Raw genomic sequence first — 26,212 nt, 5'->3', positions numbered from 1 at the left:
TTCCCCTTGGTGAAGCCATGTTGACTGCCCCTCATAACCCTCTTATCCTTGATATGCCTTAAGATGGCACCAAGGATAAGGTGTTCCATCAGTTTCCCAGGAATGGAGGTGAGGCTGACCGGTCTATAGTTACCCGGGTCCTCCTTCTTGCCCTTTTTGAAGACAGGAGTGACATTTGCTTTCCTCCAGTCCTCAGGCACCTCTCCCGTTTCCCAAGACTTGGTAAAGATGATGGAGAGCGGTCTAGCAATGACCTCTGCCAGTTCCCTCAGCACCCGCGGGTGCATCCCATCTGGACCCATGGATTTATGGATGTCCAGATTGTTCAACTGGTCTTTAACCCATTCCTCATCAACTAAGGCAGACCGCTCCATTGACCTATCTTCATCTGAGGTCTCAGCGGTACAGGGCTCTTCAGGACTGCCTCCAGCAGAGTAGACAGAGACAAAGAAGGCATTCAGTAACTCTGCCATCTCTGTATCTTCTGTCACCAGGGCACCCGTCCCGTTCATCAGCGGGCCTACATTGCCTCTGGTGTTAGTTTTATCTGCCATGTATTTGAAAAAGCTCTTTCTGCTGTCCTTGACCCCTCTCGCCAGCTTTAATTCCAAGGAGGCCTTAGTCATCCTACCTGCTTTCCTACATCCTCTAGCAGCAGCCTTATATTCTTCCCAAGTGGCCAGCCCTTCCTTCCATGACCTGTAAACTCTCCTCTTCCACTTGAGCATAGCCAGCAATTCCCTATTTAGCCACGCAGGTCTCCCGACCCTCTTCCTTGACTTCCTACATGTCAGGATGCTCCGATCTTGAGCTCGGAAAAAGCAGTCCTTGAACGTCAACCTACTATATTGGGCCCCCTTACCTTCAAGCAGCCTAGCCCATGGGATTTCCCCTAGCAATCGCTTGAAGAGGCCAAAGTTTGCCCTGCTAAAGTCCAGGGTTGCGATTCTACTTGCTATTCTACTGACCCTACCACACAAGATCCTGAATTCCACCATCTCGTGGTCGCTGCAACCAAGGCAGCCCTCAACCTTCACTGCTTCGATCAGACCCTCCTTGTTAGTGAGGATGAGATCCAGCAGCGCACCTCTCCTGGTTGGCTCATCCACCATTTGCATGAGGAAGTTATCATCCATACACTGGAGGAACCTCCTGGACTGCGGCTGGGTTGCCGAGTAGTCCTTCCAGCAAACATCAGGGAAGTTAAAATCCCCCACGACGACCACGGCCTGTGACCGTGAGGCCGCTCTCAGCTGCCTATAGAAGGCCTCGTCAACTTCCTCACCCTGATCCGGTGGCCTGTAACAGACCCCCACAACAGTATCGCCCCTGCCAGCCTGCCCCTTAATTCTCACCCACAGACTCTCAACTCGCTTATCATCTGTCCCCGGACAGAACTCAACGCATTGTAGCTGCTCTCGCGCATAAAGAGCAACCCCACCACCCCGCCTGGCTGGCCTGTCTTTCCTGAAAAGGACATAGCCCTCCATGACTATATTCCAGTCATGTGAGCTGTCCCACCACGTCTCTGTAATTGCCACCAGATCATAATCTCCTGACTTAACACAGGTTTCCAGCTCCTCCTGCTTATTTCCCATGCTGCGCGCATTGGTGTACAGACATTTCAGGGAATGAGCCGAGCACACCGATTTCACCCTAGGATTACAGGAGGCCTCCCAGTCTTCATCAATTCCGCAGCGCTGTCCCACTGAGGCAAGCCCAGCTACAACCCCATCCCCCTTCGAATCTAGTTTAAAGCTCTCCAAATGAGCCCTGCTAATTCTTGCCCCAGCGCGATAAACCTTTCCCACATGCCAATGTCCAGACTGGTGCCCTATAAAACCAGCGGTTATCAAAGAATCCAAAGCCCTGCCTGCAGCACCAACCTCAAAGCCAATCGTTTATGGACTGAATTTTCCCATTCAGTCCCACATCATCAATAGAAGATGGAAGGAGTGAGGAGAAGATCACTTGAGCCCCAGAGTCTTTCACCATCCGCCCCAAGGCCCTGTAGTCTTTCTTCATCCCACTCAGACTGCGGGAAGCAGCTTCCCCCTCACCCGTCTGGAAGACCAGCAGCGGGCAGTAGTCTGTCGGGTGCACCAGGTTGGGGAGTGCCCTGGTGATATCCCTGATCCGGGCTCCAGGCAGACTACACACTTCCCTATGATGAGAGTCAGCTCTGCATATCGGGCCCTCTGTTCCTTTCAGAATGGAATCACCTACTACAATGACCTTTCTTTCTTTCTTACCAGAGGCAATCTTGAGGTGTGAAGTTGACTGCTTTTTCCTATGTGGCCTTGTAGGCGGGCCTTGCACCACACAGTATCACAGTATATTAGAGATTGGAAGGGACCTCAAAAGATCATCTAGTCCAATCCCCCTGCCGGAGCAGGAACACCTAGATAAGGTTACACAGGAACGTGTCCAGGTGGGTCTTGAATGTCTCCAGAGAGGGAGACTCCACAACCTCCCTGGGCAGCCTGTTCCAGTGTTGGCACCCTCACTGAGAAGAAGTTTCTTCTCAGGTTTAAGTGGAACCTCTTGTGCTCCAGTTTGTACCCATTTCCCCTTGTCCTTTCATTGTTTGCCACTGAGAAGAGCCTGGCTCCATCCTTGTAACACTCCCCCTTTATATATTTATATACACTAATAAGGTCACCCCTCAATCTCCTCTTCTCCAAACTATAGAGACCCAGCTCCCTCAGTCTTTCCTCATAAGGGAGATGCTCCACTCCCTTAATCATCTTAGTTGCCCTAAGTTACCACACCCTCACCTACCTCTCCTTCAAGATCCAGGGCCTCAAACCTATTACGGAGGGACACCTGGGGAAGCAGGGCAGGAAGGGAGGAGGGCTGCCCACGACGCTGAACCGGAACTTGCTTCCAACCCTCATCATCTTTTTGGTCCCCTACCTCTGGGCAACAGCTACAGGGCAGGGGCTGTCTCAGGCCATCCCCCTCTGTCTGAGAGGGCAGGGGGTCCATCCGCTTTTGGGGGGTATCTCCCTGGAGCCGTTCCAACTGGCCAGCCATGGAGTTACTCCAGCAGTCGATCTCCCTTTCACACTCCCTGATGCTCCTCAGCCTCTCAACCTCCTCCTTAAGTTTAGACACCAAGCTAAGCAGATCTTCTACCTGCTCACACCTCACACAGGTGGAATGCTGTCCTCCCTCCCCCGGCAGTAGCAGGCTCTGGCACTCCCTGCATCCAGAGACCTGAACAGCCACGGTTAGGGCCGGGGTCTCTGTCTGAGTTGCTACAGTCCTCTTACTGCTAGCTCTCTTTCTGGAGACAACCATACTGGTCAGCAAAACGACCTCCCTGTTCTTCCCTGCGCCTGGTGGGCAGAGACGTGTCGCTGCCCTCTCAAAGGCTTTTTCAAGTCAAGGGGCAGGGGGGTGGTCGCCGTCACCGTGGGAACGCCCCCCGCCACATCAGCCGCTCTCTCGCAAGGGCTGCTGGGACTTCGGGAATCAGGAAACGTCAGGAAATGTTGGGAATCGCGATGCCTCTGCGCTATCCCCTCTGATTTTCCTATTCTCGGTAGAACCTCGATATCGCTGTAGCTGTGCCGGCTGCGGCTCTAGCTGGGCTAGCTCCAATCAGCTGACTGAATGAGCTGATTCTCCTCAGAGAATTTCCCTGCTTTGTGTTTTAAATACAGACACAAAAGAAAAGGGAAAATGTATCTGAAAAATTTAACTGTTGTCACTTCTGGGAGTGTTTTTTCTTCCATTTTGCTACAGCTTCACGCTGGTTTTCTCCTTTGTAAAGTACCTTTAAAATACACAGGCTAAAAAGGGCAGAGAATGTATATTTTTATTAAGGGTTATTAGTTACTGCAGAGAGCTTACCAGTTGGATAAATTTCCCACATGAAACTTCAACCTCACAGCAGTCAGTAATAATCCTCTGCTGACTTTGTGGGGCTGAGTGGAGGGAAAGCAATCCAGTAGCATGATATTGTTTGTGCATCCTCTTTTCCAGAGATACTATTTCAACAAAACCCACACCGAATAAAATCCTAAGCAAACCTTAGCTTGGCTTTTGGTCTTTCACTTGAAGGTCACAAGTCTGAGTTTTGTTTAATGTACATGTGGACCTACTTCTAAAAACAGTGGACTCTTCCCACGAGCTCATCTGGTATCTATTACACTCCTATGTTAAGAAGGAGGCTTGTAAGTTATCGAGCATGAAAACTGCCCTTGACTTTGTTAATAAATAAAAAAAATATCTTGCATCAAAAAATTCCAAGAAAGTGGCACAAGCTCCAAAGATACACACACCATGACCCTCTGCTTCCCACTTGCACTCCCTCACTCTCTTTCCACCTTGCTTACAAGCCCCCCATATGCACTAGCCCTCACTCCCCCATGCATATAAACCTTTGATGGAGTAAACAGTTAACCATGGTTAGAGAACTCTTTCAAGAGGTTTTCCTACCTAGGAAGAGGGCAACTAGACCAGGAGCTTACAGTCAACAGCGAGCAGGACATCAAGGAGCTTGACAAGGTACAGAGCAGACCAGAAGACAGGCAAAATAATGCTGAGAGGTTGTGCATGCTGCTAGGTGGGTGAATAAAAGTTGAGTCAGTGTGAGTCAGAAGCCAAGCCACAGGGCTGTGAAGTGGACAGTATCGGGAGAGGCCAGGGGACCAAGGCAGAACCATAGCAGGAGCCAAGCCAGTGGTGCAGGCACAAATGCAGGTAGGTGCCAGGCTGAGCAGCAGCCCACTGGGGCAGTTGTCATAACTGGCAACTAAGCAAGAAGCCTAAAAACAGAACTCCTTGGCAGCCCTCAGAAACCACACTGCACACTGATCACCAGGACAAGGCTTGGTAGAGGCTGGTGGCTTTATGCAAGAGGAGCTTTGAGAGAAAGTTTGTTGTCTGTAGAGGGAAAGGGGGCAGGAGGCTGGTAACAGCCCTCCATGTCGAGTAGAACACCTGGAGAAGAGCCCATCAACACCATTAGCCATCCCAGACAGGACTATTTGATATCTGGCGAGTGACAAATTCTCCTTCTGCACACCCCCTGCTCTGAATATAAAAATGGTCGTACCACCTTTACCATCTTGTATCTCAGCAGAGCTTTGACAAGTGGAACCAACCTTTCTCTGGCTACTGCTGGACAGTCCCTGCCCCACAAGCAAAGGGGGCAGAAGCCAGCTGCCTACTTAGCTTAAACTTCCCTGCAGCCCCTAAGCAGGAGTGTTTCTCCTCAGAACATGTAGCTTAACTCACTGAGAAGCTTGCAAATAGGAATTTTAGCAACACCAATCCAGTCCTCTTGTAATAGCCCCTCAGGCAGGGCTGACAGAAGTTGTTTGTGCAGTCCTGTGAGGAGCCAAACCTGGAAGCTGATCTGACTGCAGAAAAAAGTTAAAAAGAAAGGCAAAATGGGGTAGGCATAAGTGGCCCAAGAGCAACAGAGTATGTGGCAGTAATCACTTAAGCAGCCAGCACCGCTGCTATGGAGTCTTTTATTAAATATGACCCAAATGCAGGGGCCCAGTCCTCAAGATCAGGGAGGTAAAAGTCAACCAAATACTGGCATTGGTCTTTTGCTCCAAATAAGGATAATGGAGGTGTCCCCGAGCTGCAGGCATCCCTGTACTTCTACAAGTCCCTTAGCTGCAAGAAGCAGCTGGCATACCTCATCTGCCCCCTTCACATGCAACCATAGCAAAGCTCTCTTTAGCAAAGGCGAAGAAACAACAACCTATCCCAGTGACTGAAAAGACATGACAACTCAGCACATTAGCAGCCCTAATGCAAACCCTGTACTATCCCTTAGGGAAAAAGAAAAGCAGCTGCACACCTGCCTGTTTTTTCTACTCAGGGCTTTGTACACAGAGGCAAACAAACAACAAGATGCTGCAGAGCCTTCATAATCATTGTGTTATACCCAAGCTAGTAAGCCTAACTGAGAAACTGAGCTTTTAACCTTAAGGCTCATTGCTGCAGCTCAGAGTATGAACAAACTCACCTTAGATGAGCCAGCAAAACAACCACATAGACACAGTCAGGCTTGAAAACCTGACTTACAGAGCCACTTCAATCACTGCTTAAAACTGAGGTGATTATCCTCAACCACGTGAAAAAAATCAATCAATAAACCCACAAAAAAAAGAAAAAACAACACAAGAAGCCCAGGGACTTCTTAAACCATCTGTTGGGATGTGATAGGGAAACCAAATGTACACAGCATGTACACCACCACGCAAAAGTTACTCATCTGTGGATGTCTGTAACACAAGTAAGTCTGATTTGAATGAAGCATAAATGGAAATATGTATGTGAAAACACCAGGAAAAAAAACCACAAAACCCAGCAAAACTAGGGTTAAAAAAGCAGCCTCTGCTAGTATTGAAAGGCAGACTGACAGCAACAATGCGCTACTGAAGGTGTTTATGCCAAGACCAGAAGGCCTGTGCTCAGGCACAACTACAGCTGATATGGTTTGTCAACAGCAGATCCCACGGGAGGAAGGCAACAAAACTACAGGATATTGCAGAGGCCATTCTTCTTGGTGGTACTTCTCAGATACCCCAGTAGTGGAAGCACAGGCAAAGCACAGCCGATTCTTCTAATGTTCATGAAAGACGAAGTGAGCAAAATTCTGAGGCAAAAGGGTGATACCGTAACAGTTGACTCCTAATGGGTATAAAGGCCTATCCAAACCAAATTTGGCATCACTAATGAGCAAGGTCTGCAAGCCTGTGTTTCTTGTTCTCCACATTTAATACATGTGGTCCTCAGCCAGACCATTTGAGCACGCGTGCACATCTACCTCACTGTGCATGGCTGTAACAGGGTATGAGCATAGAGGGTGAAATCTGGCCAAGAATGAGTGTGAATGAAATCAGTTTTGCTTAATATAAAATCCCTTACATTTCTCTAAGACCTCACTTTGCGTTCTGCTGCATTGCTTTCCTACATGAAGGAAAGCATAAAGACAAATAAAATGGTTCACAACTCTTGAGACCCAATCTATTCACCAGCTAGTCCCCTCACTCATAGCTTTATACTCTCCTAAATGATTACACCTATCAGCTGATTTTTATGTTAGCACTTATCTATATCTATTTCTGTATTTATGTCTGTATCTGGAGTATCTGAAGCAATGGAAAGGGTTTAAAAGTTGACAGCTTTCCAAGTCCATCTCTTCCATTTCCCAGGTCTTTTCTGCCTTCTGCTGCTTTAATGGAAGGGATGGGCTGTGTCCCCTCATCCTGATTCTCCCACCCTAATCTCAGCTGTAGACCACTCTGTTTGGGAACTGTCACAGCAACAAGGTAAATGATCCTTTTCTCCTATTTCCCATTTCTGCCTTCATCTGATGACAGCGGCAAAAACAGAGCTGCAAGAAGCCAGATTTCCATCAAGATGACTGAAGCATCAGGCTGTGAACTGCCAAACCCCTCTGAAATATTCTTTTAATTGTCCTTTGGAACAGTCACTTCCTGCAGTCTCCTCCTATGCTCAGTGCCTCCTCTGTTTTGACTTAAGTCTTCCTAATGCTTAATATAATTTCCAATATCACATGATAGTTATATACAAGACACAAACCCCATTTCTTGGGTTATCAGTCATTTTTCTCCACTTGAGGTACACAGTAATCCTAGATTCAATGGCTCTTCCCTGTTCTTTTGGAAGTTGAGATTCGGGGTAATTCGAGAGCTTGGGCATCTTCCCATCTTTTGATGTGAGGCATGAAAGGGCTTTTATGACGAAGCAGTTAAAGCAGAGACATGTCATAACTGGAGAAGCAAAAAGGCATTTAGCAGAGCTCACTGAATGAGACAAAGTAGTAGATCTCCCCATGGAGGACCTAATGTACTGTGCCTAGCTGCTCACTGGAGTGACCCAGAGCTACCCAGGATCTCCAGGGCTTTTCCTTTCTCCCTTCATTCCTTAGTGTGATCCAGGATTAACTACCTCTCTCCTGTTGTTGAGAGAAGTGCACTGACTCCCCATTCCTCCCTGTCCTTTTGAAGACTTCCACAACCATCTTGAGACCCTGCACGGTTTTCTGCCCTCTTACCTGTAAACCTAAGCTAAGGGTTTTTCTTGCTGCTCGGTGGAGTACTATAGCAAGAAGCCGAGCCAAATTCTAAGCAGAAAATCACCCACGTTAATCCTTATTTGTATGCCTGCTGGGGATTTTAAGCTTTATCTCTCTGCTGCAGCTTCTTGTAGCAGGTGAAAAGCCTCCCCATTTGAACTTACCTTCTTCAAAGACTCACTTTGTGACTGTGTATATTTGAACCCATCACTGCCCCCTTTACCTACTGGTAAGAAGAGACAAATAATACACATGCTATTTGGTTTGCAACCAGCATGGGCTGGCAGAAATGTGAGCAGTCTGGTTAAGGAACAGGCTGTGTAAATGCAAACTTATGGCTCCCATTACTTTATGGTTCTACTTGCCAGGGCATTTGTAGAAACAAGTTCTGGCTTTGAAAATTGCTTTCTCTGCTCAGTAGAAGTGGAGTATTTCTATCAGAATAATCATAGGCCTTCCAGAAGGAATGGCAAAATTCACAATTCATCTTAAATATTTATGTATGCATGATAGTGCATCACCTCAGAAGAAAATGTTGATACATATCCAATAGAAGTACAGCCAGGGCTCAGCTTGGCCAAGGCATTAAAGCTAATGCTTTCACAAGCTGAAGGCAGTTCTACCTACTTTTATCTGAGCTTGTGTAAATTATGGAGTAGTTCAGCTATGCAGTAGTGTTACTGAGTTCTCATTATCCATATTAGCACTCTGGACCACACAGTCATCTGTGGTAGCTATTGTACTTCTGGCTAAATAGAGATCTTTCTCCCTCCCATATTACTCTGTTATATGGAAAGAAAAAAATCACTATGCACTTCCCCAATGATTTTCAGAAGGTGAGAACTCCTGAGCCACAAGATAGAAACATCTTTTCAGCACTCTCATTCTTGAGTAATAGGATGGATATGTGATTTCTTGCAACTGCTGCCCCAGCTCCCATCAATAGCACAGGAGACTTTCCCTTAGACCAGATGGGTTTCATCTGTGATCAGTAGAACTGGCACCTCAACCTTCTCTTACCAGAGGAAAATCATTATTCTTTGCATAATTATATTCTCCACAGAGAAGATAAGTGTGTTTTCAGGTAAGAAAAATAAAGAAGAGAATCATTATATAATCTCAAGAGTGTTTTCTCCATTAAGGATAATTTTGTCTTCTTTAAAATGCATCAGGAATTAATTAAAGCCTAGAAAAATGAGTATCTTTGTCATGGGGCAGGGGGACTAGTCTTATCATTTAGATTAAAAGAAACCCCAAAACCAAACACAAAACCACAACAGAGCAGAGGCAAATCTTATATGGTATTGTTGCCTATGATGGAAAAACAGAGCTATTTCTGCAAGCCTCATGATCCTTGCTGAGCAGCATAATGATGAGCAACAGAGACAACCAGACAGGAACTTTCAGATCCAGCAGGATCAGCCACTCTGCTGTCCTACATAATCAGGTGGGCGAAATGCAAGGACTGCTTTCCTCCCTTCTGGAAAGGAAAAAAACTGTATTAGCACATTTGCCAACATGTGAATGAAAACCACAGAGCTCCACACTATAAGTGTACTTACGGCTTGTTGATGGCCTTTGTGGTGTGCACCCTGTTCTGACAGCTATTTATTCTTCAGAGCTGTCCCAAAACTGATGAAAAGAAGTCAAAGGTGAAACAATGGTAAAATGTTTCTGCAAAGTTTTAAGACTCTTGCTTAAAGGATTCCTGAAGAACAATGCCCTCAAAACCTATCATTCTTGGAAGAAAGCCTTCTAAAATCACTTCTATGGCAAAAAGGAATAAAGGCAGATTTAAAATATCCTTGAATGGAAATTCTGCCAACCCCCAGCTAAGAGTCCAAGAGCAAAACCATGTGAACGAGATGCTGATGAGACTTTGGTACCTAAATATGGGAGTCACCTTCGACTGCAGGACTTGCCTTCCACAGTCCGATCTTGCTTTTGTTCACCTACAAGGCACAGCACTTCTCTCTTTTCTGTGTGTACCAGCATCACAGAGATCAGTCCTGGGCAGATTTGTTGGTATTCTTAGGATGGACACCTAGGAATTACTAGGAATGAGGAAAGCATCCCTGTTCCCCTTTCAATTCAGCCCATTTCCTCCTCCCAGCTGGTCACTGGCTGCCTTGGCAACTCTCACTCAGCTCCAAAGGTACAGTTTTCCATCTAATACAGTATCATACTCTGCAACACTCCAATTGGGTATTTCCCTTGGCTGGGGAAAACAGCCATCTTCCCAAGACAGCTGTCAGGATAGTGTGCTAACATGTAAATATGATGGAGTGTTTAGATTTGCTGTAATACTGTTATGTCTCTCATCATACCATTACAACAAAACAAACCATCTAAAGTCTTGTGTGCACTGTAAGATCAGCTCAACGGGTCCTTTTTTTTGTTGTTTTGCCTTTGCCCTAAGGCAGGATGTTCAGAGTTTGTGTGCCATTTCTTCACCAGCCTCAGACACCACTGTTCCCAACGTTTTGTGGAAATAAGCATGCTGAGCAGCTTCTAACCAGCTTTCATCTGAGAAATGATAGTCTTCTGCTCCCATTCCCACGAGTCACCCTGCTTTTTCCTTATTTGTATTCCTCGCTGGTTCTGCTGAGAAAGAAAGAAAATATCCATTTCTTTTTGGTGACAAACTGACTGTATTAATTTCCATCCTGCCCTCACCATGTGACAGTCCCACTTCTTTACTTTCCTGATATCTGACTTTTTTACATTTTTTTTAATGGGTTTTGGTTGTTTAGGATTTTTTACAGTTTCTTTTAATATCCTTTGCAACATTTATCCCAGCTTGATTCTTGGCAATTTTTGATTTCTTCATGCACTTTATTAATCTGAAGACATCAGTCTTGCTATAGGCTATATGTTTACTCTTAATGACTATCCTGGGGCTATTATCCTCTTCTTATGACCTTAGCCTTCTCCCAGACATCTTTCCATATTTGCTCAGAGCCAAACTGCATTGTTATGAAATCAAAGATGCAAACCTCTCAAAGCCCACTCTCAAATAAAGCTTTTAAGCACACTTCAACAGCTAACTTCATCCTGGAAACACTGGGAGTCACAGACCTCTTAAGAGGCAGCACTGAAATGTAAGAATTCAAACCAAACTTTGTTAGAATTGCAACCTGCAGTGTAGCTTGGGAACTGATTTCTTGTTTCTGACTGTTCTTTACTCCTCTCATCATGCTGGCATGTTACGCCCAAGATTAGCCTCATTAGGAAGCATGAGCACCAGTCAATGCCTGAAAACTTATGTTTGGACATGGACATATCAAAGGAATGATGCTTTCAGTACTGAATGGCTCAAGTCTGCCTTTCCATGAACTGAAGAGTGTCTCAATCCCGACAGAGTCATGCTGAAATGAACAGAGTACTGAAAAGCAAAGTGCTTTTTTAGAGTAAGAGAGAAAATGACATAGAGTGAATGGATGTCGGGCTTCTCTCTTCCAGGACTGTTTGATCAGTCATACTTCAATACTGATGATACCGTCCCATCACCGATTTTCATACAGTTGAATAGTTATCCATATACCTTAATTCTATCACACTCCTTGCAGATACTTCTTTCTGACGGGAAATACAGGATTTCCTGCAGTACACAACCCCTAAGCTAGCATCCTTGTTGAATGTAAACAGCAAAAATGACACTGCAGGGGAAAGTGAAGACTCACTAGTTGAACCTTATTTTCCTCTCTTTTTTTTCTCTCTCTGTCCCTTTATGTGAACTATCAATGAGAAGTGACGCACAACACACAGTCCTTTGCAGAGGAAAGGACTTCGTAAGCACAGGTCTCCCAGCATCAGCTAGAACATCCACTCAAAAATAATTAAATCAACATTTTTGTTAGTATGTAACAAAGCAAAAGTGTTAGGAATAAATGTTGTTACAAAGTTGATAAGCATCTTAGTCACCTGTTCAGTATCATTCCCTCGGCAGCATATGACCCCTGACCCATTTGCTTCTGCCCAGTTTTGAATTTGTATATGTCCACACAGTCAGAGAAGCACAAAGTTTAGCTTCAGATCAAACTTGTCAGTTCAAATCCAAAATTCTTCCTACAGATTCAGTGGCAAGAGGAAGAACTCAATCCCTGAATTCAGGATACAGAACTGCGTTTGGCTCTGGCCAGGGCATAAGAGGCACTTTGATTGTTGCTCTTCTTGTCCTCATTCCACTTGCAAGCCAGTCCAACCTCACCATCATTCAGGATTCCTGAACAATCCGCATGCATGTCACAATATTATCTGAAAAGTCTCAGTACTTCACAAAAAATTCCTAATTTAGGGATGTGGGAAATGACATATAGACAGATTAAGTGGCTGTTTCTGCCACAGTTGCACTGTTTGGTCTTCAACAAGGCTGTGTCTCAACCTCTCATGTCTCTGTGAAGGGCCAGCAGCATCTGAGTGATTTGGCAGCTGCTGAATATGAGCAGAGCAAGTAATTACTCCTTATTCACTTCCTCTGTGGTGTGTTTGATTTTACATACCCTTGTCATATCTTCTCTCACTAGCTGTCCCTATCAGACTGAACTGTCTCTGTCTTTTTTGTTTCTACTCATCTAGCAATTGCTCCACAGCTCTCACCAGCTTCGCCACCTTTTCCTCTGTCTTTCCAGGTTCTTCTTACATCTTTCCTGTGATGACATGAGCAGGGCAATATGAAACTTTCAAGATGACAGCGCCCCATGCATCTACAGAATGGCAAAGCAACCCATTTTATTCCCTCTTTTCTTTCCTGCTGTCTTTTAATAACCCATTTATGTTTTCAACAACTGCTGTGGGTTTAGCTGAAACTTTCTTGAACACCAAGATAGTTTTCCTCAGTGGTAATTCTTCAGGGCCCACCACTATGCATGTAAAGTTATGTGTGCTAAAATTAAGTCTACTTCTCTGCACTTGTTATCATTGACTGTCATCCACTATTTTATTCTCAAGCTATTCAGAACCTCAAGATCTTTCTGTAACTCTTCACAATCAGTTCTGATCTTGATTGTTTCAAGTCACTGCATGTTGTGGGCAAATTTTGTCACCTCCTGAGTGTATTGAGCTGCCCTGTGGCCATATATCCCTGTATGACCTTGAATGGGGACCCTGCCCTGCCATACACATTGACAGATATTCCTGCCCTTAGTTTCTTGTCTTTAAACCAGTTCCTAATCTGTGAGACAACCTTCACCCTTATGACAAATTGGTTTATTTAAGGAAGAGACTTTACCAGAAGCTTTGAGGAATCCAAGTACACTGTGTCTACTGGATCAGATTCATCTATGTGCATGCTGATTCTTGCAAAAAAAAGCCTAACAACAGATTTATGAGCCATGGTTTACAAGCTGTGATGACTCTTCTCCATTATTTTATATTTCTCCATATGTCTGCTAATTCTTTTCTTCATAATGCTTCTCACAAATGCCCCTCGAATGAAACTTTTGAGCATGTAGTTCTTCTAGGAACCTTTTCAGAAGTGGGCATCACATGTCTCACTTCCTCTAACCGTGAAGCTAATTTAAGCAACACTAATTTAAGCGGTGGGTTATTTGCCACAGTTAATAGTTTGGCAATTTCATATCAGAGCTGCTCTGAAACTCCTGTGTGAGTGCCATCTGGTCCTGTTGGTCAGTTATGTCTCATTGGTTCGCTTTAAAAAGGCTTTTAATGTCATTCAGTTTGAGACCTTTCATCAGACTTGCCCAATTAAAGTTTCCAGTATGACAACTCTGCTGAACTCCTACACTGTAGTGAACACCAGTGCAAATAATCTGTTTGGCTTTCCTGCTATTGCTTTGCCTTTCTTTTATACTTTGATCATTTATCAGCTATATCAAGTTTCTGCCAGTGACCTTCTGTTTCTGACATGTTTGAAAATTTTCTTATTATTAATTACATGCCTTTAGTGTGCTGCTACCAAGAACCTTTTTATTACCTATTGTTATGGGTTTACATTTCCTTTCCCAGAATGTGTACTCTCCTTTATCTTTCTCATTTGTACCTTGCCCTCTATTCTGCCAGATATACTTTTCTTCTTTTTCTTTGCTCTTTACCTGTGCCAGCTTTGAAAGTCTTTTTTCAACACATAATATATCCCTACTCTGAATTTTCAACATATCTTTAAATGTGTCCATGGCATCTACAAGCACTGTTTAAACTGTGATTAATTTTTAAGAAGTTTTCTCATTTGTACATTTTTGTCCTTTCTGAAGGTCTACACTGTGGTTGCTGCGTTGTGTTTTTTTTGTTCCTGTGGCCTTGCTGAATTTGAGCGTGCTGTGGTCACTGTGCTAAAATGCCTGGGTGATACTTCCAGCCACAGCAATTGTATTCTCATGACTCAAGTCAAAGCCAGGCTCTGTCTTTTCCCAGTTGTGTTCTCTGCCTAGCTGCTGTAACAGAGTTATTTATGGCATCTGCAAACATAATCTTTGCCTCATACTTTCTCATAACTTTTACCCAGGCTGCAGGACATCACCCAGACTTCCAATCTCCATTGTTTTCTGCCATTTCATGCTTTCTTATTACCCTTCCCATTTCTCAGTCAAGGTCACCAGCCTGGTCAGGTGGCTGAAAGCATCCCTCTGTTTAATATTCTTCCCTTTTAGGCACAGTATTTCAGACCACAGGGATTCTCTGTTACTTGTATGCCACACATGACTTATTTACCTGGTTTAACTCCAAGCTCTTTTTAAACTCAGAGTAGGACAACATAATCTGCAATTCCTTTATAAGGCAGAGCTCACAACTATGCTATCCCATGGCTCAGCTTATTTTCTGAGTTTTTAGTATGTCCATTGCATCGATATCATAATTTAAAACTCCACCCAATTTCATTTTTAGCCTCTACCCATTTAAATTTCAGACTTCCAACTTTTATAGAAAAGCCAGCACATATGTGTTCTTGGCTTTGATGATCAAGGTTTGCTTTTTTTAATTCATGACTGCTCCTTGCTGCCTTCACCCTTAAATTAATCAGCTTCAGCTTTATCTTTTTTCTTTTTTTTTTTTTTTTTTTTTTTTGTTGCTATTGTTATTTTTTCCAGGTAGGGATTCAGTTGAGCACTGTATATGGTCAGGAAAGATCTTCAAGTAAATTGAGAGAGCTACAGGATGTTTGTTCACTGATGCCTAAAAAAAAAGCTGGAGAACACTCTGCCAGTCGCTGGCTCCTGCAGCATGAGCTGTTACAGTTTTGTGCAATTACTTATTAATTGGTAGCACAGAGCTGGGCATAATCAGCCACATCAAGAAGCAGACCAAGCAGGATAGCTTTTAAAATCCTCAAAATGAGCTACTATGAAAAACACCTAACAAAGTATAGACATATCCCTGATGTCTTGGCCCCTAGCAGCAGAGCCTAAGAAAACCTGCAGCTGCATTCCAGGAAAACAAATAGAGCCAGAGAGCTAACGGTCTGACAGGTCATCATCCTGAACAGAAGCCGCAGTGCTTGCTGTCAGAAAATCTCCTGGAAGTTGGGTCACCAAAAAATAAATAGGATTAAACATCCAAAAAACCTCATTTAACACTGAAAACATGATCACACAGCACCTCCTATCCTGCCAGATCTCATTTCCCCAGGGTAAAAGCACTTTATTTACCCTTACATGACAAAACCTACAGATTTTAACAGATTGCTTTCTCTCCGGCATCAGGAACTAGTTTTGTGCACTATCTGTCGCATCTGCACCTGTGTGTCAGACTGCTGCAAGCCATCATTAATGTGTTACCATTATTCACCTTCCATGTAACAGCAGCAGCGATGACCATCCCACTGACCAGAAGACTGCTGCAATGGGGGCTGTTTAAACATAAAATTGTAATGCTAGCCCCTTCGGCCTCCTGAAGTTTGATGGCTGTAGAGAGTGGAGGATGCTTTATGGGTCAGTGTCTTTAAATTCTTTAGCTTGCTAGCTAGCCTTGAGCAAATTCAGCGTGTGATGCAAAAGGCCCTGAGAAGCATATCGAGTGCTCAGGGTGGCTGGACCACATGAGTGCTGCTGTGGTTTCTCTGTTCTGTAGGAGCAGTAGCAGCTTGCTCACGACTAGCCTTGTTGTGGTTACATTGCACCCAGCCAAATATACACGTACTCTCCAGCCAGGTGATGCTTGACACACAGAGAGGAAGTTATGAGAAAGGGTCGGCAAACATGACTGACAGTCACCTTGGCAGACCAACGATCCGCTTGTTATCAAGTTAATTTTTGCAAAAGAGACTTAACAGAATGAATTCATATGTGTTTGCTGGGAACAATTCCTCATTGTGAAGAAAGGTATAGTGTGGGAAACACATGAAAGGGTGTGTTATTATAAACCACTGAGATGAGATAAAGTCTACCAGCAAGTATCATGACTCAAAAAAATCCATTAAAAACCTCAGAAGGTGTCAATAAGACAGTTTTCTATGAAGAGAGAAGCAGAATCACACACTTTTTTCCATCCCATAATGAAGCGACTCCTCCTCCAGGCCCAGATGCTTGTGTGAGCTCCACAGCTTGTAAAATTACTGGTTTATGTAGAGTAAAAAAGGACAGAGAAGGAAGAGGGAGGAGGGGGAAGAAATAAAAGAGCTTAGCTGAGGTCTTCTCATCCCACGCATCCCACGATAGAAATACCCCTGTGAAGAAAAAGCAGTCCCTGGGAGGATCCTGTCACAGAGCTCTTCAGGACTCGTGTTGCCACAGCACAGTCACAGTTTCAGGTATGGAAGGACAGGCTGGATCTTTCTGTCAGCACAGAAGGAACTGCTAAGGGACCTTCCAGAGACCTTCCAGTGATCCAGGCTTTTAGGCTGCCCTCTCCTCCATGGTGAAATTTTTACGCCAAAGAGGGCCTGTTCCAGGTTCAGTGCTGAAGGGGTTGTTTAATGGTAGGAAGGTATTTAACTTCACTTCCCAAAACATCCTCCTCCCAAAAGCCTTGTAAAGAGATTCCTTTGCATCTTCCTTTTTCTGGCCAGATATAAGTGCATCTAATTTAGAGTCATCCAGTTATTATTTCTCATTAGTTTTTAGTACACGAAGCTTACAGTCTTATAAATGCTTTACTCACTGCCTTGCTGAGATGCTCATCTGATTTACTGATGGGTTGTGAAGACTTTCTTATTGATTTCCCTTTTCCCTTTTATTATATTACTCTAATACGATAACAAGAAAATTAACTACAATCCAGTGGCTAACACAATTAGTGTGCTAACAGAGGCAAGAAAAGCCAGGCTAGAAGACAACAAAGCCATTCTACAGCCATCGAATGAGCTGGTTAAGGCACCCTTATGGCTATCAACATTCACTTTTGGAACTCCATCAATGACAGATGGGAGACACTACAAAGCCTGGAAAAAGATTTAAAAAAAAAGAAGAATTAAAAAGAGAAGACAAGTCCTGGTCAAAGCTTCATTTCACCGAAAGGAAATACGAAAGCCTGGACAAACGTTACAAGACTTTAAAGATACAAAAATCAGGAGGCTGATTAAAAACAGCTCCAAAATGTATATGCGTTTTAAAACCTCAGAGCTCTGTACTGTAGGTGTGCTTGTGGAGGGAGTGCAAAACAAAAATGTTTTAATAGCTGGGTGAGTCAACACTGCCGGCACCAAGGTACAAGGTAACCTAGCCTATGTGCCTGGGGAGAGGTGGGCTACCAAGCTGCTTCTTTATCTGCGAGATGCCATATAACCATCTCCTATTGCTCAATGAAGTCCTTTCCCATGCACACCTGGCACAGAGCACATGGTCAGTCTACAAATTAATTCCCAGTCCTATTTTTTTTTCTTCATTAAAATCATCCCAAACACCACACAGCTCTTGTTCCATGCACAACAAAGACAAGGGAAACAACAAGGGGGCATAGAATATTAGAATCATGGAATGGTTTGGACTGGAAAGGACCTTAAGATCATCTAGTTCCAACCCCACTGACATGGGCAGGGACACCTCGCACTACACCATGTCACACAAAGATCTGTCCATTCCATTTAGGACAAAGGAGACAAACCTGGAGCAATTAAAATAGACCTCTTCCTCCACCTGGAAGCCTAGGCATCTAATCTACACTGGATTCCAAAGCTGGAATCAGGGAAAAGAGGGGAAAAGAGGCTTGTAGAGGAAGACAAAAAATAAAGCAGTATGCTGCAATTATCGAACTATCTGACCAAATAATATCGTTTACCCAGACAATATAGTTTACCCCAGACTAATTAGTATTCTGGTCACCTCAAGTAGCACTAAAAAAACCCCAAACAGCTCTGATATCCCCTCACTTCAAACTCTGGCTATTTCTAGCATCTCTGTTTTCAAGAGTACACCAGTTACAGGCTCTGCCATGGGCTTCATGATGCAGGAAAACCCTGAAGAAGGAAAGCTGGCCAAAACAGAGCATCACAAATCCTGCATCTTTTGTTTTGCTTGGCCTCTTTAGTGGCAGGCATATTTCATACCAGTACTTTTCTGAGATAAAGGATGCATTGTCCAAAACCTGCAATGCAAAGGAGAAGATCTGTCCACTTGTTTTGGTTCCAATCCTGCTCTCCAGCCCTTGCTGTCCATAGCGAAGCCCATGTGAAGGCTGCCAAGTGCAGTTGATGGGAAGCCATGCCAAGCCAGCTGCTCTAGAAATCTCCTTGCCTCCGCATTTCCATTTTCACTTCCTCCCACACATTCCCCTTGGATCAGCCCCAGAGATGGTGTGTGGGGCCAGGGCAGCTGCTATGAGGCAGTGGCTGGAGCTCCTTTGTTAACATAAAACTAAAGAGAACTCTGAGAAAGGTAGGAATTTCTTTCTTATCCGCATCACCAGGCCAAGAGTTGGAAAGCATTTCAAGTATGTAACTGAAAACAGTGCAGTTTTACGAATGAAAGCATGGTGTATGGCTTCATTTTATAAGCAGCCTTGTTCCTTGGAGAAAACCAGCAGATACTGATTATGGTCAGTAACAGTTTCCAAGAACAAACGTAACTTTTGCTTTTCCTGACTTCTGAATGCTTAGAACTGACTTCTGCAACTCAAAGGCTACGGGCCTTGCTGTAGGACTGTGTCATTTAGGGTATATTCGCTTTTTTTGTAATGTTCATTTTCACTAGGGTGAGAAATGTGCACATCAACTGCAGACCTGTGAAAACCAGCTGCTCAGCAGCACCATGTCCCACACACCTTGGAGGATAAGAAGGATTGCAATAACAGTATTTTGATTATGAAGACAAGTGTCATTTCTCTCCTACTTACAGTGCCCAGAGTACCCCCATAACCTGACTGTGAGCATTGTAGTTCATCTTCTTTTTCAGGTCAGTTTTGGGAGTCATGCTCCAGTCTTCACACCAGGAGACAGGTCTCCCAGGGAACCTTGGCAGAATGAAAACCTGTAAAGATCACCACAGCCTATGCAGCAGCAGTTCTCTAGATGTAGTATTTGGCAAGAGACATTTTTAGCATGTCAGCTCACGTCAGCCCAGAAAAATTGTGCTTCTTTCACCAAATAACTGTTGATCGATAGAGCTTCTTATGCTCTTTTCATTCAGCATTTTGTGCGCTATTCATTTTAGAGAGACATTCTTGTGCTCTTGGCAGATGAAGAATTCTGTAGCCAAATAGTTCTGGATGTTATCTCAGGCCTTTTTTCTCCCTTTCTCATTCCCCTTCTTTTCTACATCTTCCCCAGACTGAAGCAGTATTTGCACAGATTTGGAGAGGTATTAATTTCACAGTGTTTTTGAAAAATAAGAGTGACCAAAGGGATACAAAACACAAAATGAAGCTATGACTTCAACTGTAAAATTTTGAAAGCCAATGCCTTCTTCTGCAGCACCGGCATTAATTTGGTTCAACAAGTTACTGGTGTTTTCTGCATTCCAGCTATTCGTACAGATGTCTTACTATCACAATAGCCTAGAAAGAGCATAAGAAAATGCATGAATTTTCAATTCTTTCCTCTTCTGCATCTCCTGAGATGTCCTGTCATCCCACCATCTCTCACCTTCACTCCTGTAATGGCTAACAAGACTACCCCTAGGCTCAGAGCTAAGTTTGCAGACAAGGGTTTGCTAGACTTCAGTTTCTAGTCTAGTGTTAATTCATATAAGTGTAGAACACACCACAGATACATAGGGACAGTGAATTCAAAACAACAGTGACAATGGCTCTAACTTCTATGTTTAATATCTTTTGCATTAGGAGCCAGCTTATTTTCTCTTGTAAAGGAACGTGTCTCTAAGGCATTCAATGAAAAGAGTCTGAATTATCCCAACTAGGTAGCTATGCCTGTATTTTATGGATCAGAGAAACAACATTTTCTTCAGCTTTTCCTCCCCTTGCCCCTTTTATTTCTATAAAGTCCCCCGTAACAAACATTCCCTCTGCCAAAGTTTTTAGAGCAACCGAGTATCTCTCACACACACATATTACTGAATGTACCTGTGCCCATCTTAAGTTTCCCGAGATCAGTCCCTGAGACATTCCTTCTTAATGTTTGTATTCTATGTGCATTTTAACATTTAAAAAGAAAAAAACCCAAACTTGAACACAGGTGATTTTAAGCAATGCTAAAATGCATATCCAGCAGTGGTCAGTTTCATGGTCAGTCTCAGCATCCAGGCACCCAGCAGTGTCCATGTAATGACCCTCAGTGTCTTCTCCCTGCCTTGAATGTCATCTATATCTGTTGTATTCAGTATTCTGTAATTTAAAAAAGTGTGTGCTACACCATACAACCATTGGCTGGCAGCGTGTTCCAGATATGCACTACCTGTGGGCTCTAAGTGAGGATGGCTTCAGTTGTGTTTGACTTACCAGCCACAAGAGTCAGAGTAAGGAAGAGCTGTGGCCTGTGTTGTGGTTTAACCTCAGACAGTAACCAAGCCCTACCCAGCCACTCGCTCACTTCTCCCAGGTTGAGATAAAGACAGTTTAATAGGCAAAGCAAAAGCCGCACATGGAGGCAAAGCAAAACAAGGAATTCATTCACCATGTCCCATGGTCAGGCAGGTGTTCAGACATCTCCAGGAGAGCAGGGTCCCGTCATACATAATGGTTACTTGGGAAGACAAACACCATCACTCCGGATGTTCCCCCCTTCCTTCTTCTTCCCCCAGCTTTACATGCTAAGCATAACCCCATATGGTCTGGGATATCCCTTGGGTCAGTTAGGGTTAGCTGTACTGGCTGTGTGCCCTCCCAGCTCCTTGTGCACCCCCAGCCCTCAGTGGTGGGGTGGTGTGAGCAGCAGAAAAACCCCCAGCTTTGTGTAAGCAAGTGCTCAGCAGCAACTAAAACATGCCTGAAACCTGCAACATAGCCAGGTACCAGCTGCTCTGAAGAAAACTACCTCTACCGCAGCCCAAACCAGCACAATTATATAAAGATTCCTGTATCCATTTAGTCAGTCTTGATCTGTTAATATTTAGTCCAGCATCCATTAAAACAAGTCAGTTTTGTGGGAACACCACCAAAGTTGTGCCTTTTCCTGGAGCTGTGGTTACACACACACATGTACAGTTCTGTGATCAAGTCACTAGAGAAATTCTCTCCTCCAGAAAAAAGGCCACTACTGAATCAGAAATCAGGAAATACTTGTGAAAGGCTCTTCAGATTTTCTATTTTCAGTTTTGACATTATTAAAGGTATTGCAGAATTGTCTCCTGATGTGTACTTATTAATGTTAGAACTACAATTACCTTTTGTTTTGGTTATCACCTACCAGGGCTGAAGTTGAATTTATCAGAATAGGATACAACATTTGCTATCAGCTTATAGTTACAGTACATTTGAAAGACCAGCTGTCCAATATACACCACATAAGCATGCACAACCAGTTCACATTTTAAAGTACATGTAAATGTAATGTATATATTTCATGATTATTTTGCACATTGCATAGAACTTTAACATGCTTGCATTGTATTAACAGGACCTGGATAATAGTCATGCCTGACTTGATAAAAGGTAAGTGTCTCGATGTTAAATTTATCTAGACAGTATTTCACCGTAAGCACACTTACCCACTCTCTGCTTTGTAGGCAAAGCATTTATTTTTTCCAGATAAAATCTTTCTTTCTGGAAATAATAAGATTTACTATCAAATGCTTTAAGTTACAAGTTTCATTCTATAAAAATCTGCACATACTGAAAATAAACTCATTAGAATGAAAGCAGGTATTAAGGTGACTATGGCAGGAATCAAGAGACATCCAGAGACCTGCATGCAGACACCATCCTAGGAAACATGAGACTCAGTTACAAAAGTGATTTAAAGCTTATAGAACTTTATACAGAACACTACAGTTTTCGTACTTCTCCTTAACCAGTCAAAAGCTGCAGGACGTAGTGAGCAATCAGTAAATGTCATAGGCATTTCTGGTGGTGGTGAACTTTGTTTGTTTAATTTAGTCAGCTCTCCTCCTTAAGAAAAATCATTTGGTAGCTTGAAACACCTCAACAGTATTAAAATACAGTTCAGCATTCTGGCCCCACTAAATCCAATGGCAGATTTCCAAGCCAGACTATAATTGCACCAATATTTCTTTTCCAGATAGAAAATGAAATACATTCAGCCTTTAGCAAGCTAAAAGTGTCTCTGTTCTGAGTCAGACATTTTTAGGGACCTAGAAGGTAGAGCAAAAAGACCTTAGGTGAATACTAGTGCAGGAGATTTATGCTGTGATTTAAGTGATGAACAAAGTTTGTTATGCCTGGGCTTTATCTGCGGCTGGGGCTATGAACTGCCGTAAACTCTGTTCATTCACATCTCTTGGTGAGGCTCCCACAGCACTGGGCTGCTGCAGGGTGTCCTGCAGGAGGAGAGGAGGAGAGGACAGGAGCATGTCCCTGTGCGAGTGGCCCTATGACACCATGGGTACCATGTTTTCAGAGAGGCACTAGCAGATAGTGGGAAAATGCAGAGAAAAGGTCAGAGGGGTAGGCAGGGGTCGATGAGTAGAGGCAAAAACACTGGATCTCTAGCCTGGGGAAGTAAAGGTGTAAAATTCCACAGCTATTTAAAGTATGGGCTTGGCAATGAGAGAGGGGAATTGCCCATTTTACCCTGAAGGAGCATCACAGTATGTTAGAGATTGGAAGGGACCTCAAAAGATCATCTAGTCCAATCCCCCTGCCGGAGCAGGAACACCTAGATAAGGTTACAGAGGAACGTGTCCAGGCGGGTTTTGAATGTCTCCAAAGAAGGAGATTCCACAACCCCCCTGGGCAGCCTGTTCCAGTGTTCCGTCACCCTCACTGAGAAGAAGTTTCTTCTCAGGTTTAAGTGGAACCTCTTGTGCTCCAATTTGTACCCATTACCCTTTGTCCTTTCATTGTTTGCCACTGAGAAGAGCATGGCTCCATCCTCGTGACACTCCCCCTTTATATATTTATATACACTAATAAGGTTACCCCTTAATCTCCTCTTCTCCAAACTATAGAGACCCAGCTCCCTCAGTCTTTCCTCATAAGGGATGTGCAGTGTCAGCTGATCACAAGAAGAGTGAAACCTAGTGAAGCATGGTGCAGGCTCCCCCAGGAAGCTTTTGGAAGCACCATTCTTCAGGAGTCATGCAAAGCAGGTCTATGCGTGGTGTTGGGCACTGGAGCTTTGGCAGAACCAAAAGGGAGAAGGGTGGACTTGGGAGGGTGAGGGGGCATAGGCAGAAGCAGTCTAGATGAAGCTTTCTCATTTCCTAGTTATCAGCCACCCGCAGTTTTCTGCATCTTTATGGTCTGCTCTGAGTGCCAACACCTCAGTGCCAGGATTCTACAGCATTGCCTCTGTGACTGTGACCAAGGCACCGCTGGCAAGCAGAGTTTCTGAGGCTCATTGTGGGCAACTTGGCAGGCACGGGTTGTTTCTGGGAGGTGAACAAAACTCTGGCAGTTGGCAGGTCTCTATCAACATTGTAAAAGTAAAGGACAGAAAAAGATGACTGGTTTTGGATCAGCTGGAGACAAGGGGCTCTGCCTGCACATGAGCCGCCCGATGCTGCAGGAGAGCTGCTTCCCTCAGGTGCTTGCCAGGGGACACAGGCAGGAGCAGACTGAGATATCTGCTCTTCATGGAGCCAGGACAAGGTCATCAAGGGGTTTTATTAGACAAAAACAAAACCTACATGGCTATTCCAAAATAGCTGATGTCCTGCAAAACTACTTAAGAAAGCACCCTCCATTTTATGTACAGCTTGGGAACAAAATGTTTTACTTTAAATCCTATCATTTCAAAGTACCTGGGGTAAAAAAGCAGGCTCTCCTGAGAAAACCTTCCATTTGAATAGATTTTATGGCAGCTCCATCAGATATTTAGGTCTAGTTAATTTCTTATATGGCCAGAGAATATCCAGTGACACCTGGATTCACATTTTCCTCTTGCAGGAACATTGTGCCCAGTTAGTGCTCTCATAGTAAAAGTTTGGGTCAGGTTTAAAAAAAAAACAAACAAACCTGTGGACTTGCAGTCTTTGGCTGAAAAAGAAAATTATTTCTCTATTTTTAAATGGGAGCCTTTCCTCCAGCTGAACTCTGAATCAGTTAGTGGTAGTTCCATTCCCATGCTCAGCTGCTTCAAGAACCCCTGCAGAACACTTCAGAGCTCTCATTTCCCCATGAGAAACAAGTATTATTGCCTCTAAATAATTTGTCTGACAAATATCATAGGAAAGGATTCGGTTTTCACCACTGACTAAACCAGACCACTATTAGGCTTCTGGATAAATTCACTTTTATTTTTTTTTAATCTGCTGTTCTATTTGATCGAGTGAGACACTCACAAATTATTCTAATTGTGAGAAGAAACAGAGACCAGCATTAGCTGATTTTTATGCCAGCTTCTTTGTTAACAAGACCACCACACAAAGGCCTGCTTTGATGGAGAAATGATCATGTTCTCCTGCAATCCATGCTACATATTACCTAGCCAGCATCCCAGTCCCTCACAGCAGGCCTTTTCTTCGGATCACAAAAGCTTGTTGTAGCTCCACCAAACATCTTTTCACATACTCATGTGTGTATATATACACACCCCATCCCCTACTCAGGGGATTACACAGTAATTCAGCTGAAAAAAATAGTCTACCTGAAGCATTACATTCCTTTGCATTTGCCTTAACTAAGCCCACCTCTACAATCAAGCCTAGAAACCTTACTGCAGAAAGAATGCGATTCGTAACTGCCAAGCAGAAAAACACACAAACACTACGAAAGCCTACAGTTTCATCAGAAATTAAATCGTTTGCTACTACACAGAATTGCACTGGTGTTCTGTCATAAACGTCATTCAATTGCTACATACACCTCGAAGACAATCAGTAAGATGTGTAAACGTATAACAGGTCTATGTGGTCAGTACGAAGCACCACACAAAGTACATAGAAAGTCTGCTCATAAACACTTCTTTAATAATTTAGCACTAGAAAAATATTACTTTGAAAGGCATCTTTTCTTAGTTTATTCAGTTTGTCCCAGGGCTGCTGGGGTTGTTCTATCCCTACTATGTTACAGCCACCTGACTCATGGGGTCTAGTTGGAGGCCTGTATTATAAAACACAACATGGATAGTTCTTTGTCCTCTAACATAGGCAGTAAGATTCATAAACAGTAAGATGAAGGAATTGAGTGTACTATCAGCAAGTTTGCTGATGACACTAAGCTGGGAGGGGTGGCCGACACGCAGAAGGCTGTGCTGCCATCCAGAGAGAGACCTGGACAGGCTGGAGAGTTGGGCAGGGAATAACTTGATGAAATATAACAAGGGAAAGTGTAGAGTCCTGCATCTGGGCAGGAACAACCCCAGGTTCCAGTATTGGTGAACGACCTGTTAGAGAGCAGTGTAGGGGAGAGGGACCTGGGGGTCCTAGTGGACGACAGGGTGACCATGAGCCGACACTGTGTCCTTGTGGCCAAGAAGGCCAATGGCATCCTGGGGTGTATTAGAAGGGGGGTGGTTAGTAGGTCGAGAGAGGTTCTCCTTCCCCTCTACTCTGCCCTGGTGAGACCGCATCTGGAATATTGTGTCCAGTTCTGGGCCCCTCAGTTTAAGAAGGACAGGGACCTGCTGGAGAGAGTCCAGCGCAGGGCAACTAAGATGATTAAGGGAGTGGAGCATCTCCCTCATGAGGAAAGACTGAGGGAGCTGGGTCTATTTAGCGTTTGGAGGGAGGAGATTGA

The sequence above is a fragment of the Neopsephotus bourkii genome, unplaced genomic scaffold, assembly GCF_033783945.1.
Source record: "Neopsephotus bourkii isolate Nb327-2 ecotype Australia unplaced genomic scaffold, CSIRO-AGI_Nbou_v1 NB_962, whole genome shotgun sequence".
In the NCBI taxonomy this organism is placed as follows: Eukaryota; Metazoa; Chordata; class Aves; order Psittaciformes; family Psittacidae; genus Neopsephotus; species Neopsephotus bourkii.
This window is presented reverse-complemented; position numbering follows the sequence as displayed.